At 38.3% G+C, this 18,210-nt stretch overlaps 1 long non-coding RNA gene across 1 annotated transcript in view; it reads right to left on the bottom strand.

Annotated features, from left to right (window-relative positions):
* Window positions 1-18,210, bottom strand: part of LOC113260564 (uncharacterized) — a 332,644-nt gene that overhangs the window by 20,577 nt on the left and 293,857 nt on the right. Inside the window, exon 4 of the long non-coding RNA XR_008959891.1 lies at window positions 1-16,282. This exon is cut by the window's left edge and continues 20,577 nt beyond it. This is a non-coding gene — a long non-coding RNA (uncharacterized LOC113260564). The remainder of the gene's footprint in view (window positions 16,283-18,210) is intronic.

Here is an 18,210-nt window from a genome sequence, read left to right on the forward strand (position 1 = left end):
CTATAAATCTCCCCCTGGCCTAGTATAAGCCTGTGCAAACTGTCAAGGTCACCGTGGCTTCCCTCACCGAAAGCTTTGCTAGAATATATTTTGCTCCCCTAATTTCAAGTCTTTTATTTTTAGTAGTCACTGTTCCAGCCAGTAGCCAAATGTTGGAGTCTCTAAGAGGTCCCCAATAAATAGCCCACCTCTTCCTTGCTCGGGTTCTGAACAAACTAAGAAATGACAAAAGGGGGATCCGAACGGCTGACTTTTATTACTGATAAAAGCCGGAAATGTAGCTGGAAAATGTAGCTTAGCATGAGTGTCTCACAGTTTTCCTACTATTGAATCCCTGAATTAGAATTAGCTTTCTCCCTCTAGGTAGAGTGGTGCTTGGCTTCCCCTGCCTCCAAGCGTAACCTACTTCTTCTTCCCAAATTTACGAACCCTACAAGTGATTCCATCTCTCCACAGGCAGAGTGAGTGAAGGAGAAGAGAAAGGATAGAATCTGCTTGGAGAAAATCCATTTTCACGAAAATTAGAGAATGGGAAAAGGAAGTACTGCCGTCACACTCACTGCAGTGTGGGAAACCTGCTGGTTTACTGCTAGGACTGTCCCTCCTAATCGCGGATGTTTTCAGGCAGGGTGCCTGGCCTATGAATTCCTGGATCTTCAGAGCTCAGCACTGTGCTTGGCATTCACGTATTCATTTGTGCCTCACCTTTAAAAAGATTTAAGAAAACTTTAAAGTGTGAAAAATGACCCCTAAGGACTACTGGAATTAAAAGAAAAATGAGAATAAGGAAATAAGATAAACCTACAGAAAATAGAGTATGTAGAAATATGACCTTCAAAATGAAATTATTTTGAGTTTTTGACGCCCCCCCCCACACACACACACAAACCGTTGCTCGTCAGTGTGGTAACAGGCAACAGGTGAAAACTTGTAGGTCCAATCCTGTCAAGTACCTACGAAGCAGGATAGTTGGAAATATGTAGAAAACAGCACTATTAACTACCTCAGTTTGTACGTGTAAATAAATGACATAAAGTGAGAACAAGGAGTGAAAGGAGCAAAACTGAGAGAGAAAGATGGGGAAGACAGAGAGGTAAACAGAGCCCAGTTCACCCAGGGCTCTGCGTTCCTCCCTAAACTGCTTAAGCTGGATGGGAAGGCAATTAAGAGCCATTAAAAGTTTTGTTTGTTGTTGCTGTGGTTTGTTTTCTTTGTTTGGTTTTTTGGTTGGTTTGGTTTTTTTAAGTTTGTAGGGGGTTTTTTGGTTTTTTTATTTTTTTATTATTTTTTTTTTTAAGCAAGGAATAATACAGTGGACCCCTTCAGGATTCCCTCCTCTATAAAATGATAGAGTTGGGTTTTGGTGTGTTGCGTGTAGAACCAAATAATTTATTTCCAAATCAGCACATTTTTAAGGGTGAAAGAGAACACTTAAAATTACCCCACGACATGGGGCGCCTGGGTGGCACAGCGGTTGAGCGTCTGCCTTCGGCTCAGGGCGTGATCCCGGCGTTATGGGATCGAGCCCCACATCAGGCTCCTCCGCTATGAGCCTGCTTCTTCCTCTCCCACTCCCCCTGCTTGTGTTCCCTCTCTCGCTGGCTGTCTCTATCTCTGTCAAATAAATAAATAAAATCTTTAAAAAAAAAAAAATCACCCCACGACAAAAGGCAACAACCGGGACTGTCTTTCCCCCAATCCTGTGATCCTCTGGCCCTTTAATCTGTTGACCAAGTCACTGTCCCACACCGCCCCAAGTCTACATTCTCCTCAGCACAGAAGAGCAGTGACAGCCAGGCCTAAGTGTTATTCAAACAATTTTCTTTCATTTCATAATTCCTCAGATGCATATTATAAGCCCATAAAATTCAACAGCCCATAAAAATAGAAAGCTGATTTTATAAAACTCTCTTTTTACCGCAACTGCTCCATATTAACCCCCTTCACCTTCATTCCAGAAATGTAACAGCGATTTTTAGAACAAACTTAATGCATGCATTTAAGAATTTTTGGAAACATGAAGACACCTGGGAATAACAGAACATAACAAATGGAAATTATTTCTCCATGATTGTTATTTGCAGGTTGAGGTTACTTTGTCTTAGACTGATCATAAAAGACTTGTCCTTACTGTATTTTTGTTCTCTTAAGCAAGAGGCTTAGGCCAGTAGTATGTCCCACTAGAATCAGACATGAGTGGGATTTTTAATATATTTTAGGGGCACCTGGGTGGCTCAGTCGTTAAGCATCTGCCTTTGGCTCAGGGCATGATCCTGGAGTCCTGGCATCGAGCCCTGCATCTGGCTCCCTGCTCCTCTGGGAGCCTGCTTCTTCCTCTCCCACTCCCCCTGCTTGTGTTTCCTCTCTCGCTGGCTGTCTCTCTCTCTGTCAAATAAATAAAAATCTTTAAATATATATGTATGTATATATCTATACCTATATGTAGGTATAGATATATACATACATATATAAATATTGGTGACTTCAAATAAAGTATTAAAAATAAATTTCAAATTCTGATTGATTTTTATTATATGTGAATAATAAACACATTGTAGGACTTTCTACCAAGACTTTTTCAATCCATCATGAAAAACTTCTCACAAAATCATGTTCTGTGATGCAACAAAAACTAAAATAAATAACTAAAAGACAGGGCATGAAACTATATAAAAAGTATGACCTGAATAATGTACATAAAATACAAAGCACATGTATAATAGTGTATTTATAGAGATATGCAGAAAATAACAATGGTGAGATTCTGGATAATTCTGATCTCCCGCTTTTATTTTCAGTATATTAAAAAATTATCTGTATCAGCAGAGAGTTCTTTCTTTTACGTTTTAAATAGGAAAGCTGGTCCTCAAAGTTTACTGTGCATATAAATCAGTTTGTGATCTTGTTAAAATGCAGAATCTGATTTACTAGTCAGGGTAGAAACTGAGATTTTCCATTTCTAAAAAACTGCCAGGTGATACTAATGTTGCCAGTCCAAGGACCACGCTATAGGGTCAAGGCCACGAACTCTAGCTCTCCAATGTAGCCGCACCTTAAAGTTATTTGGAGAGTTCTTAAAAACACCAACATAACGGTCCCACAGCCAGAGGTTCTAATTTAATTGGTCTGGGTGTCAGGATTTGTAAAACTTCTCTGGTGGTCCTAAAGTGCATTCAGGGGCGCCTGGGTGGCACAGCGGTTAAGCGTCTGCCTTCGGCTCAGGGCGTGATCCCGGCATTCTGGGATCGAGCCCCACATCAGGCTCCTCTGCTATGAGCCTGCTTCTTCCTCTCCCACTCCCCCTGCTTGTGTTCCCTCTCTCGCTGGCTGTCTCTATCTCTATCGAATAAATAAATAAAATCTTTAAAAAAAATAAAGTGCATTCAGCTTTGAGACCCACTACTATAGAGTTTGTATTCTAAAAAGTCTGATCCTATTTTAGTACATACAGCATCTGTAGTGCAGGTGGTTCTTAGCATAATTTTTACGTTCTCTGTGATGGAAGGATATTAGCCTTTGTAGTGGGGACCTTAAGATGTTTTTCTCACAAGTGATGGCTTTTGAGCTCTCCAGAAGTAGAAAAGCACCATCATCATTCATAGCTGTAGCTCCAAAATGGATTCTTTGGACTAGAATCTCAGTGAGTCAACAGAGTGTTCACCGGAAGCTGAACGCACACTACCCGTGAAAGAGCCACATTGTCAAAGACATATTACACGTCACAAATATGAAAAGTTCATTCTGTGTTTCTAGTTTGATATTCAACTTTTACTCATTGGAAAATATTATTTCTTTCTCTGGCTGGGCTTCAGACCTTGGGGAAACCACTGAACTCCTCGGTGGCTTACAAAGGAAATGAAGGGACAGCATCAAAGAGTCCCTATTCCCTTTCAATTCTCAATTCTCAAGTTCTAAATTTCTTTTCCTTTTCCTCTTCCCCTTCTTCCTAATCCCCCCTGTTCTTGTCCGCATCATCAACCCTGTCATCCTCTCAAATCCTCTCCTTGAGAGCAGCGGTTCTCAAATTCAGCGCATGTACAAACGATCAGGAGGGCTTAATGAAACATAGATTCTGAGCCCCATGCCCTCCATGTCTGGCACTGTGGGTCTGGTGTAGGGCCTGAAAATTTATATTTCTCACATAATCCCAAGTGATGATGATGGTGGTGGTGTAGTTCACACTTGGAATACTAGTACATGGAGCATTCGCATAAACAAAATTAGAACAGTGCAGTGGGAAGTAATTAGCAAGCATGCTGTGGGAAAGAAATGGGCACTTCACTCCAAAACCCACATTGCCTAAAGGATAATAAGGAGTTTTACATGTGTGTTTTTAGAAAACTCTGCCTGACCTACCTTTCAGATCAATCTGCTCGGAGGAAAATATCTTCGCTTGCCACTGCATGCATGCACTTTGATATCAACTCTAAGAAAAGACTCTAGGATTTTTTCCCCCACTCCAAATAAAAATAGGCTGAAATAAAGCAAAATGTTCTTCAATTTGATGAACTCACTGCAAAATAAGCTTGGCCTGGAGAAAGCATAAGTGACATACAAACAAAATCTAACATACAAATGAAATCAATCCAGCAGCACTGTAAGGGAACTTTAAAAACACCTTGTCAAATTCCTTAGTCATATACTTCCAGAAAGTGAGGAATGATATCCAAGATCTGACACAGTGGATATATGTAATTCAGACTGTTTAGATACCAGGCACCTGATTCTGAAGCTCCCCTAGCGAGAACATCATGGTGAAATGTTTTCTTTTAAAATTTTACCTTTTTCCACGTAGATAGAAAAGATAGGGTAAACTATGTTTTACTACATATTGGCAAATCCATTACCCTATGTCACTGGGAGGAAATTTTAAGTACCAAGAAGCCCATCATTCCTGTGTGAAATCATTCCTTTGTGTCAGCCTATAGAATATATATTTGAAAACCACACACACACACACACACACACACACACACACACGTATATAATTTATACATACATGTAGATACGTGCGGGAGATGAAAATACACCAATATACCTATACATTTGCATACATATTGTCCTTCTAAGAAACTGGTCAAGAGTTGAAAAGAAGATAATCAAGTGTTTTGCTTCTATTTGCTCTAGAAGAGAATGTCCTTGAAGATTTCAAGGCTTCCCCAAGAACAGGTGGGAGTATGAGGTCACAGGGGCAGTGCTGAGTCAGCAGCAATCCAAACCCCACCCCCCACCTTGCCACGGGTGGTGTTTCCCAAACCTATTTTAAGATCAATGTTATTAATATTCCTCATTAGGCACTGTCATCGAAACTGTTTTCTTTCATAGAGAATGATTTTGAAAGAGCATGAAATCCTCAAAATGGTTTAGATGAAAGAAAAAGGAAGTAGTGTGGAAACAGCTTGGGTCTTTTTATTATTTTTTTTTTAAAGGAGGATATTAAAATGTTCGCCCTGAAGCTTTATCAAATGTTTTGGAGATTCTTTGTACCTCTGCTCAGTAGTTATAAATTTGAGGACTCCATGCTGCTTCTACCATGGGCATTTTTTTTCAGTAACTTTATATGAAGAAGAGGGATTTTTGAGTTTCGTTGTCATGGTAACCCTAGATTCAGGTTGAAAAGCTTTATTGAATGTTTTGGGTATTTCTCCATCTCAGCCTTCGTTTAATAGATTTTGATGTTCAAATGTTTAAATATACTACTTCATCTCTCCTAGGATTGTTTGGCTTTTAATATATATATATGCATATATACTGTTTAAATGCTTAGGTACCATAGAAAAGAAAATATGCTAAATATTATATTTCTTCCTTGTCCTCTATCCCTGTTGGTACCTAAGATGTTCACTTGTGAAAAGCAAAGGAAGATAGCCAGATAGAGTCTCAGATACAGGGAAAATAGATGTTCTCTTGTTTGTATCTCAAAGCAGTATCTCAATGTATTTCTGTAAAAGGCCATCATTCTCCCACATTATTTTCTTTATTCAGAAGGATGGAGATGATACAAGGGTGAGGGACAATGGAGATCAGAGGGGACAGTGTGGTGATACGAAAAATCACAGGGTATTAAAAAAGTGATCCAGCTATTTGTCCTTTTTACAAAGAGTCCTTGTTATTGCCCAACATTTCTGAAGACATTTTTCTAGAGAACACATGTGGGCCATCAAGGGTGAATGAGTGTTTCAAGGTAAAAAGGACTTGGCTGTCAATACATTAGGATGACACTGGATTAGGCAAAGAACTTAATATGCTTCTGTGCATTGTGACATTTTAGAGGATCAAATTTGTTGGTACCCAAATATTGTGACCAAGGACCTTGGGGGGTGGGTCACCTACAGAACACACTTTGGGAAATGCTGCTTCCTAATAGGTTTCTACTGTTGCAAATGTGAACAGAATAGAAAAGATTCCTAGGTGAGTCAGCAAAGGGACACTTAAGTTACATCTTGCCCTACTCCACACCTGGGGAATACACTTGAAGAGATAGGTCTCTCAAAACAAGATCGGAGCTCCTGTGAAGAAAATTATAGACCCCTACTAGATAACAATCTCTACACACGTGCCCTCGAGAAACTGATAGCAGCAAGCCTCCAAGAGGGAACTCTGGGAAGGACAGGACATGGGTGGCAGAACTCACCCTGAAATTCTGCCCTGAGTATGATTCTATGGAAGGAAACTCATAGGGCAAGATATGCATGAGACTGAACTTTGATGGCCTCCTGCGTGAATGCTGCTGTTTCCCCCCCTCACATATTTTAATCTGAATTTAAGCCTTTTACTACCCAGTATAGTAACTACAGTAATAGGAGCCTAGAAAATAATTTTCAAATATAATTTTCTTTGAAATTTCAAGAAAAAAAATCACTTAGCTTCTCAAACTGAAGCTTATACCTTTTGGACTATGGTTTGCAGAGACTTGATATTTCTATTCTGAATGCAAAAACAATTAGAAATCATTACCTGGATCATTTCCATTTACATTGCTTTGGACTTCTTATTTTGTACTGAAACACTCTAATAAGCGCAAGTTGATGATGATGAGTATTATTTAACACTTATCACTTCTAACCCTACATTAGATTCTCTCTCCCACAAATCCAAACAGGGGTTTTGGTGATTCATATCAGCAAAAACAACTAATTTTTTAAAGATTTTATTTATTTATTTGAGAGAGAGAGAGAGAATAAGCAGGGGGAGGGGCAGAGGGAGAGCAGACTCCCTACTGAGCAGGGAGCCTGATGCGGGACTCAATCCCAGGACCCTGGGATCATGACCTGAGCCAAAGGCAGACACTTAAGGACGGAGCCACCCACGTGCCTCTGCCACTGTTTTTGTTTACATAACATTTGTTAGCCAGAGACGTTCCTCCTAATTTCATCGCCAGCATCCTCCTTGCCATACACAACATATATCAAGGAATGAATGGGAAAGTTGCTAAGGAGGCAGAAAGTATGCTGTCAGCCTGGCCGTGGCCATTTCATACTATAGCATTGTGGCTTTGTTCCGAACAGGAAATCTCTCCCCAACAGAATCCATGCCATAACTAAATTGTTAATTGTTGGGTGCTTCACCCTCTGAATTCTGTCTAGATCAGTCCTCAGACTCTCACCATAAAGGTCCAGTTTCTCCAAGGCTCATTGGTAGAATTTGAAGAGTGCCTGTGCTCACATCATACGGCCTTCTTCAGTCTCTTTGCCTCATTGGTTTCTCCACGACCATGAGTTAAGGAAGGCAACTCCATGGTTGTTGGTGGAGCAAAAGCCAGACCCCCTTTACCAGGTCGCACATTCATCTTCCACAGCCTGTTGAGTGTTGGCCACCAGCAGTTCAGAGCTTTCCCCTTCTCTGGAGGATTTCTCTTGGCTTTAACTGGGCCACCACACACAGGAATAACCATCCTGGTTTGTCTGAGACAGTCCCAGGCTCAGCACTCAAAGTTCTGCATCCCAGAAAACCTCTTAGTCTCCAGCAAGCAGAAATGGTTTATCTTTCCCACCTTCCTCCCCTTGCGACTAAATGATACAGGGAGTACACTTAAGGGTGAGTTCAAGGTGCTATCAGTGCTGTGGTGTAGGTCCCGCTCTTGAGATCCAAACTCCAGCTTGAAGGGCATAACTGCTTAGCTCCCTCCCTTGCTCCTTCTTCCTTCTCTTATAATGCTCTTTTTCCTTGGGAGCACTCCTTCCATAAATCATGTGTACCCAAACCCTTGTCTCAGGCTCAGAAACCTACCCTTCAAAAGACAGAAAGCCTTTCAGTTGTAGGTAAACAAGCTGCAGGAGGACAGCAAAACATAGGGAGGAAGTGTGAGTGTTTTGAAGTAAAACCCGCCCACACTGAAATTCACTTACTTTGCTTGCCAGATATGTGACCTTAGGTGAGTTGCTACAACTCCCTCCTCCTCCGTTTTCTCATCTGTTAAATGGTGATAGTAACATCTGTCTTGCAAGATTTTGTGATTTTTTAATAATGGGTAACATTTTGGGCATATAGTCAGTGTACAGTAAATGGTACCTTTTCTAAAAATCCTCAGCGTTTATCTAAAGTGGGTGCTCAGTTGAGTACTTCTTAAACACTAACTGCATAAATCAACCCACCCTACAAAGACATTCTACTGTTATAACCAATCTAAAAGGCACTTACTGAAAATATAAACGTTTATTATAAATCTGATTTCAGATATGGAGGTGAATGAAAAATTTCACCAAACTACCAGACAATTCTGTTCAAAATTCTTTTAACTCTAAAATTTGCCTTCAGGGGTTATTCCTAGATTTTGAATATACATCACGTTTTTTTAGGATAATCAAATATTTTGGGGGTATTGGGAAATTTAATTTTGGAGGTAAATATTAAAATAATAATTATCATATTGCTATCAGTTATTTTATTGTATAGTTATTTTGCATGTACTCTTCTAACAAATTTTTAAGTGCACAGTACAGTACTGTACTATAGGCACGAAGTTGGACAGCACATCTCTAGAACTTATTCTTGCATACTGAAACTTTATACCTGTTGAATGGCAATCACCCATTTCTTCTTTCCCCTGGCAAATGCTTTTCTACGTTTCTATGAGTTTGACTGTTTTAAGTGCCTCATATAAGTGGAATCATGCAATATTTGTCCTTCTGTGACTAGCCTATTTTACTTAGTATCATGTCCTCCAGGTTCATCCATGTTGTAACATATGGCTGAATTTCCTCTTTTTTTTTTTTAAGGCTACATTATATTCCATTGTATGTACACACTGCACTTCCTTCATCCATTCACTGGCAATGGACATTTTGGTTGTTTCCCTGTCTTGGCTATTCTGAATAATGCTGCAATGAACATAGTAGTACAAATATTTCTTCTAAATTTCGATTTCAAGTTTTTTTGAGAAATACCCAGAATATTGGATATATGGATCATATGGTAGTTCTATTTTTAATTTAAATTTTTCCATAACCCTTTTGAATTCTACCACAGTTTTTGATAGATGTGTAAGTCAAGATCAATAGCTAGAATAGAAGTTCTGAGAGAGGACTGGTGTCCTTAAAAAGTGATCAGTAATAACTTACTTACTGAGCTCTTTCTGGAGTATATTATATAACTCTTTTCAGTTTTCACAATCTTGGAGTAGTGAGATTACCAGTGTTACAAATAAGAAAATTGAGACTCAAGTTAGTTAATGCTAGGTCACAGAGTAAAAGAAGAAAGAGTGTGAGAAATAACACAGAGGAGGAAAATAAAAATCCAACCACAAGATTTTCTAGAAATTTCTCTTTAATTAGATATCCTTAAAATTAAGCCAACCTGCAATCAATTTAACTTGTGTATGATGACTTTGCATTTAGAAATATGCCCTTCCCTTTCACTACTGACTTCTTAGGATCCAATAATCGTGATACACCCTAAAAATTTCAGACTTGTTCACAAATTTATCTGCCACACCTGATTCCTGTTGATCCTCCATACCAAGTAAAACTCCTACCAGGTATATAAGCCTCCTCCTCTTTATATAAAACAGCCGTCCATGCATCAACACTCTTTACTGGGGACAGAGCAGAATACTTGACAGTCTAGTAGGCTTTATAGCTACTCTAATATGATGAATTCAAGTAACAATTTTATCCAGAAACCATGGACTTGAATACCAACTCTATACAAAAACAGAGGGAGAGAGAAAGAGTGTTCAACTTGTATGTAGAGTCCTGAGAATAGATTTTTTTTTCATAGAGCCTAATTTATGAACTTACAATTGACTATGGGTATTATGATTTAATTATGATTTTGAAAAGGCCCTGGCAGTAGACTAGCTCTGACAGCCTGTCACATGGTGTGGGCTTAAGAGAATAGGTATTTATACAGGCTGTGTCAATCACCTGCTACATGCCATTTCAACTGCCTGTCCCAATCAGGGCCAGCATCCAAAAGTATAGCAATTAGGATGAAGAGATGAAAAGCACTGGGGACATTACAATGGAAGTCAATGGACAGAGGAATCCACAGAGACAGCACAAAATGTCACCTTCATGCAGACAGCTATTTTAATACTGATAAGGCAAACTGCAGTCCTTTAAAATGGGACCACGTAACTTGTTGAAATAGAGAAGAAAGAGCTAATTTCACAAAGTCAAGGGGGTCACATATTTCCCAAGAAATTAAGGGATTCAACTCTAGATTGCACTATCATATATGATAAAACTTCTTAACCCAGAATCTACTGGGTTAGTATTACATAGGTGCCACTATTAAATCTTATAACCACTGGACGCTGAGGATAGAGAATCACAACCTACTAATATAGTCACCGAAGTCATTAATTAGATTCATTGCTGTCCCTTTTCTGTCAATATTCAGTGAAGAGAAAAATGAAGAACAAGGTCATAGTTGCAAAAGCATTACATTTAGAGCCAGAAGGTATAAAGTCACATGTTGATCCAAATTATTCTACCTTTGAAACCTTGAACAAGATTCCAAATCTCAATTCTTTCACTGTAAAGTGTGACAATAACATAGAGCCACCCTGCAAATCACTTGATGTCAGACTTGTGTCAACTGTAAGAAGACAAATAATACAAAGAATCATCATTATTAAAACTTGTCCTATCTACTGCCACATTAAAAATTATTCTCAAAGTTTGCATATGGAAACAACAAACATTTACTTTCTCACACATTCCAGGGGTCAAGAATCTGGTGCTGGGCCTGGCTATACAGTTCTGGCTCAGGGACCCTCATGGAAGCTGCCATTGAGGTGTTGGCTGCAGTGATCCAACTAGGCTCAACTAGGGCAGGACCTGCTTCCAAGCTCGCTTATAAGGAAGTTGGCAGAAGACCCACTTGAACGCTCACTGGTGTGACTATGCCTCAGAAGAGTTGTTTCCATGTTTATTCACGTGGGCTTCCTTACAGAGCTACCTTACTACATGGCAACTGGCTTCTCCCAGAGGGGAGGTACCCAAGAGAAAGCAAGAAAGACTAGCCAAGAGAAAAACCCTGATCATTTTGTCATCTATATCCGAAATTATATGCCATCACTTTGGCTGCATTCTATTGTTAAAGTAAGTTATTGAGTCCAGCCCTCACTCAAGATAGATTATATAAGGCTCTAAATGGCCAGGAGCTAGACCACTGGCGCCATCTTAGAGGCTTACCACAAAAACTAGCAGCAACTGTAGAGATTTGACTGAGCCTAGCAATTAATTCATCAAGGGGTAGATGAAAGCAAAAAGAAATACAGCTATTTCGGTTCTTTCCATGATTTTTACTCTATCTGGGACACATAACTAATCCATTTAGCTGTTTTGTCTATACATCCTCAATGTACGTTAAGCAATGGAAGTTTTGAAAGTTCATGTATAATTTTCTTTCTCCACTCTTTGGAATGCAGACATCTGTCTATTTATAAGCTACTTTGCAAAGTCTAAGGGTCAATTATCCATTTCACCGAGTATCCATGAGTAAGCTTGCCAATCTTATGCTATGCTTTAATTTTTCTTTACTTCCCCATTTCCTTGGCTAACTAATTTTACCTACAATTTGCATTCAAAAAGTAAGTGCCAAGGTAAGTAGAATATACCTTGAGTCTATCCCCTGTATTTTCAAACCTTTGATTAACAACCAGGAAAAACTTCCACTCGCCAGACAGACTTGCACCTGCTGTGTCCCCACACAAAATGCCCGGATTAAAATTTGAGTTTAAATCATAGTGTACTAAGAGTCAAGAATGTTGAAAACAATCATCTAATTCAACTAATTTTCAAGGAGGAAAACTGAGGCCAAAAACACCATACCTGAGAGCAGGAAGACAAGTATCTCATGGTTTAACTGAAAGAAGAGGAGAAAGAGAACAAAGCAAAAGAAATATTTGAAGAGATAGTGGGTGGGAATTTCCCAAAATTGTCAAGAAATAAGTGAATAAATAAAACCACAGACCAAAAATGCCAGGAAACTCAAGCAAAATTAAATAGGGCTAAAAATAAAATCACAGGTAGCCACTTCTTATCAAAATGCTGAAAATCAAAGATAAAGAGAAAAACTTTCTAAAGCTAGAGTGGGAAGAGACATACTATGGACAAAGTGGCAACAATAAGAATTATGGCTTTCTCATTACAAGCAATTGAAGCCAAAAGACAATGAAACAACAATTTTAAACAGCAGGAAGAAAAAAAGAAAAAAAACCCTGACTGCATATAATTCCACCCTGGCAAAAACAACCGTTCAAAGTGAAGGCAGAATAAGTTTTTTTCAGAGAGACAAAAACTGAGATAATATATCTCTAGTAGGCCTGTAGCACAAAAAGTGATAAAAGAATTTATTCAGGCCTGAAGGGAAAAGATACCAGATGAAAGCCCAGATCTGCAGGGAGGGAAAAAACACGTCACCTCATATGCCTTTGCTTTGATTGGTTTACATTCTTAAGTATATTTTTGATGTAATGTTTTTCAAATGCAACCAGATGGAAGACATAAAAACAGCTTATTAGGCAAATATTCTATATTTATCTTCACACTTTACAGTCAATATATAATTTGTGAATCTCAGCATTTTATGGTCTCTATCAGAAGTCACCGTGTATTTCACATATCAAGACGACACTCTACAAAGCTGCTAATTCCCCTTCCCCACCTGCTTCCTCACCTCCTTCCCACTGCTTCCTAACTGGCTCCATGACTGTGCCTCCAACGCTCTTCCACATTGCTCTCAAAGTGTCAGGAAAGGCCAGCAGTACAAAGGAGATTCATGCTCACAAGAAAGGACCAACACTGCCACCAAAGAGCCTATCCCTGACCTGGGAAAATAGAAATGTCATAGAAATAAAATTGTCTTTCTCAATATAGAAACACTGAGAGAGCTTTGCCCTTGAAGTTGCTGTGTGGGGGTTTCAACGAGATAAAAAAAAAATGAATTTGTGTTTTATTACTTTTATTTTAGTTTTGCCTTTTCAGCCTATGTCTATTACTGTATTAATGTCTTTGACATCCAAATTTTCCAGTTTTGGCTCTCCCATCCTGCTTATTCTCTGAGTTTAAAGGATTAGTAAAAGTTAGTCAAATAAAATCGGGCCTATGGAAAGGCATTTGTGCAAAATTTCTAGAATTGAGATGGATGAATTCTAGAACAGTATGCTATTGTTTGTATTAAAACAAATTTTGAGCAGTATTCTGAAATTTCAACTTGGTATCATAGTTTATGAAACACGCTTTTAATTCTCTCCTTAAAAAGTCTCTATGCGTAGTCTGTTATACCCAGAATTTCTTAAGGCAATTTTCTAAAAGGGGTTCAATCTACCTAGTCCAAGCATGACAATTTATTATATTCAACAAAGTCCTAGTGCAGATAGCTAAAAACCTGACAAGTTCTTTAACTGAATTTGAACAAGTATTTTGAACAACTAAAACCACAAGTTGTAACGAGAAGTATATACTTTACGAGAGAGTTAACATACATATAGGATATGTATCTGTGGTAGATGGTTAAAATTCTCCAACTCTTTGCTTAGTCTTCTGCGAAAAGAAAAGGGAAGGAAGGGAAGGGAAGGGAAGGGAAGGGAAGGGAAGGGAAGGGAAGGGAAGGAAAGGAAAGGAAAGGAAAGGAAAGGAAAGGAAAGGAAAGGAAAGGAAAGGAAAGGAAACGGAGAGGAAGGGAAGGGAAGGGAAGGGAAGGGAAGGGAAGGGAAGGGAAGGGAAGGGAAGGAAAGGGAAGGGAAGGGAAGGATAGGGAAGGGAGAAAGGAAGAAAGGAAAATCCATGTTCTTTACCATGTGAGTTGCTATGCTTCAAAGCAGGTGGAGGATACTTCCCTACTTCATTTTCAGGACTGACCATGCAACTTTCTTTGGGGTGGAAAATGGGCAGACATAATACATGCCATATTCAAACAGAGGCTTTAAATGACCTTGCATTCTTTAATATTTTAATTTTTTGTTTTTGCTTCTTGCATTCCTGCCCTAGGCTATGAAAACATCAATATAGTCCAGATAGAAACCAGTCTGTCATGCTGGGTTCAAGAACTGGAGGACATGTAGAATAGAAATGATCATGACCAAATAGAATTGCAGCCAATTTGCACACTTGTCAGCAAAAAGTAAATACTACTTGAAGCCATGGAAATTTAGAGGTTATACGTGACCACGATAAGTCTGTCTAATATTGTCTGTGTGTGTGTGTGTGTGCACATGCACACTTTTTCATGCAAAGTCCATTAATACTGAGATAGTTTTCATTCTCCCCAATGAAATTAATTCACATTCAAATATAAAGAAGCAAATCCTCCATAGCACTTTCTGTAACTGAAGTCTATTCTTAATCATAAATAATTTAGGAAGTCACCTATGCGTCTAAGAAACTTTGTAAAATTCCAGACTCTCTTGTTCAAAGTATCTCTCAAAGTATTAGTGCATTTCCCTAATTTTCCATTCTTCTCCTGTCTGAATGTTCTATGAGGTATTTCACTCTTATGGGAGATCTTTTATACCACTCTAGCTCTTGTTGGGAGAGATTATTTTTTTGGGTAAGTCTGATATAAAAAGTGCCTCTTCCCAACCTTTGTGGAAATCATTTCAGCCAAAGATATTCTCTGTTTAACACTATTAAATAGTTTTCTGTACTACCCAGATAGAGAAAACCAGGGAGGTATTGGTCAATTATTTCACTTGTTCAACTGTGCACTCATGCATTTGGTCCTGGTTGATAAATTCCTGTAATTCTTTCAATGTTCTTGGCATCTGGGCTACCATTTGTCCATTACGTTGATGACCTAAAGGTCTAAGTAATTGCAAAACTTGTAAAGTTGTTATTAGGATGGTAGCCTTATACTTGTTCTCCAAAGCAAACCTCTCCATGTCTAATTATCACCATATTTACATGAAATTATTCTTTAAAATATGCAGTTCGTTCAAAAATGACTTCTTCCAGTTATAACCTGTCCTCAAGAAAGAGTGTGGATCACTTTTTATACTCTAAATGCAAGTCTCATTAATATCCATACATTGCGTTTTTAGTCTGTTAAATAAGCTATGTAATATACCCAGACTGATCATTGCACCCATTCAGTTCCTAATAGCAGTTCCCTTCTCTCTTACACTTTCTTTAAAATTCAGCACATTCTCTTAAAATTCAAATAGATCACTGAAGATATGCCTTCTGTCACCCCAAGTGTTTAACTGGCAGCTTCAAAACAAGTCATGCACACTGTCTACAAGCATAGCAATATTTAGGCAGGCTATACAGCCATATAAGCCTCCCTTCAGTCTGGAAGCTCTGTTAGTTGGTTGCTTTACATTTTTTTCCATGAAATATGTTTTGAGCACCAGCAGTAATATGTATGTCTCCCTTCCGTACACTCTAGTACAGGAAATCTTACATTTCTGAGTATTCGTGAACAAACGTGGATTATGCTTTTGTCTTGTGACACACACACACCCAAAAAACAACTCTTGAAAACATGTGTCATAAACTCCTTATTAACACTGTTCATTCTTGTTTTAGAATTAAATATTTTTTCTTCTTCCTTTTTAATATGACTTGAGTTGTATAGTAGGGTGTTTTCCCTAGGCACAATGTCACTTAGTGTCCTCAGGTGCCAAATTTTGAGCCAGATAGCTTCATATTTCAACGTCTGTCTGGAAAATAAAGTGGGGAAATACTCAATAGGTTAAGTGGGAATACCTTTGCCTTCATTTTTTTTTTTTTTAATGATTTCTATCCTTTTCACTTAGATGCATTGGTTCTCGCTTCGCTTCAGCCATGATGCGATGGTGTAAAGCTTCATGGTTGTCCACACAGAAGCTCCTACACTGAAGAGAAAAACCCAGAACAACCATCAGTCTGGCTGCATTACTGGGAACGACACAACCAAATATCAGATCCATGTTAGTGCAAGTGTTTATAAACATAGGAAGCAAGTAAGTTTTTCTGTGTTATCTAGCTTTCGTTTTGCCTTTTCAAATGTCTTTCATGTCTCAGCACTCTTTTTGAGGCAAAGAATATTTAGGAGCATTTTTGAAAAGACTGGCTATTCTAAAGAATAAGAATTTTATTAAATGTTGTCCCAAATAGATTTTTGAGAAAAGGGAAACAGCCAGCTTTCGGTGTTGAGCGGTGTTTACCTCGCAGAAAGACTAGTCGACAAATCATATAGTCAATCAGCCTAATTGTGAATCACGGAGTGTGTGTGCCCTGGAACCTCAAGTATCTGGCAGAGTGGTTTCCTTTTTAAAATTCATGACATCATACTCTGGTGCTTTGAGTTTGGCTCAACTTGAGAAATCTCCTTCTTTGGATGAATTAATTGGAATATTGGCTCTATGGGAAAAATAATCCCTCCAAATCTCTTTATGAGGAAATTAGTATCTTGGATATAATTTTCAATTCCCTAAAGGGAACAACATCTCCTGATAAAGAAAATAAATTGCTTCCCCAAATTTGTTAAAACTAGTTCAATATTCTGCTTTCATTGTTATGTCAAATGCTACAGTGAAAAGAATTTTCATTGTCTGGATAATTTATGAACCAATCCACACAACAGAATGAGTGTTGAGATAATAAGTGGGGAAGTTTATGTTTTTTAAATATACATTCCATTTATTTGGAAGAAAGACTTGGTTTTGGAAAATAGAAAAAAATAATAAAAGAACCTTCCAGGCTTATGAAAATCGAAGATGTGTTGTAATGTACTATTGGGAAACTTCCCACATCCTATATATTGGTTCACGATCAACAATTTTAATGTTATATCACATATCATAAAGCTCTTTCTTCTGTTTATCTGATTTACCTGTATCTCTATTCACAAGATGGAAGTTAGCGATATCACTTCTGTAAGTACAGCTCAATTTATATCCTCTAGCTTTTCACCAGCCTTGGCTCAAATTTGCCCCAATGTGTGTGTGTCTGCGTGTGTGTGGGGGCACGGAGATGTCTGCAGATTGTGCTCATTATATACTAAAGCTATAATAAACCACCCCATTCTTTATTACAAAGAAAAATGGACCTTCTTCTGTCTTTCAGAGGAAGTGTAGTTTCTCAAATAAGAAGTAAATACTTCACTTCAAAATGTTGAATAGAAATGTACTTAAAGAATTCTAGCTGGTTAAATTTAGAGTGCTAAACAAAGTCTAATCCAAGAATATTCTTTGGCTTTATGCCCACAGCATTTTTATTTGATTGTAAATTGGACATATTTTCATTCACTTTAGAATTTTGCTGCTCAGTGTTTTCTTCCCTGAAGCGACGCAACAGGTTCTGATTACCATGTAGGCACCAGTGTTAACTCCCTACCTTCTGAGGACAGTTGTATCATTTCTAGTCAATGATGCATCACCACCCTGCCCTTTCTACCTAGAACATTTTCCATGAATAATTGTGACTTAAAGGTTAACATTCCTTTTTTATTTATAAATCAATCTTTTCAAGGTATAATCTACACACAGAAAAAAATGTACCCATATAATGTCAACTTTTCCATGAATTTTGACAAATATGACCATAATCAAAATATAGAACATTTCTATCATCCCCAGAAGTTTTCTTGTACCACTTTACAGTCAACACTCTCCACATGCCTCAATCCAAACAATGGCCGATCTACTTCCTGTAAATAAGGATCCATCCATAGAGTATGTGGTCTGTTGTGTATGACTTCTTTTATTTAGCATAATGTCTGTGAGATTTTTTTCATGTTGCTGAGTGTATCAATAGTCCATTGCTTTTTCCTGCTAGGTAA

This window comes from Ursus arctos, unplaced genomic scaffold (genome assembly GCF_023065955.2).
Source record: "Ursus arctos isolate Adak ecotype North America unplaced genomic scaffold, UrsArc2.0 scaffold_18, whole genome shotgun sequence".
Classification (NCBI taxonomy): domain Eukaryota; kingdom Metazoa; phylum Chordata; class Mammalia; order Carnivora; family Ursidae; genus Ursus; species Ursus arctos.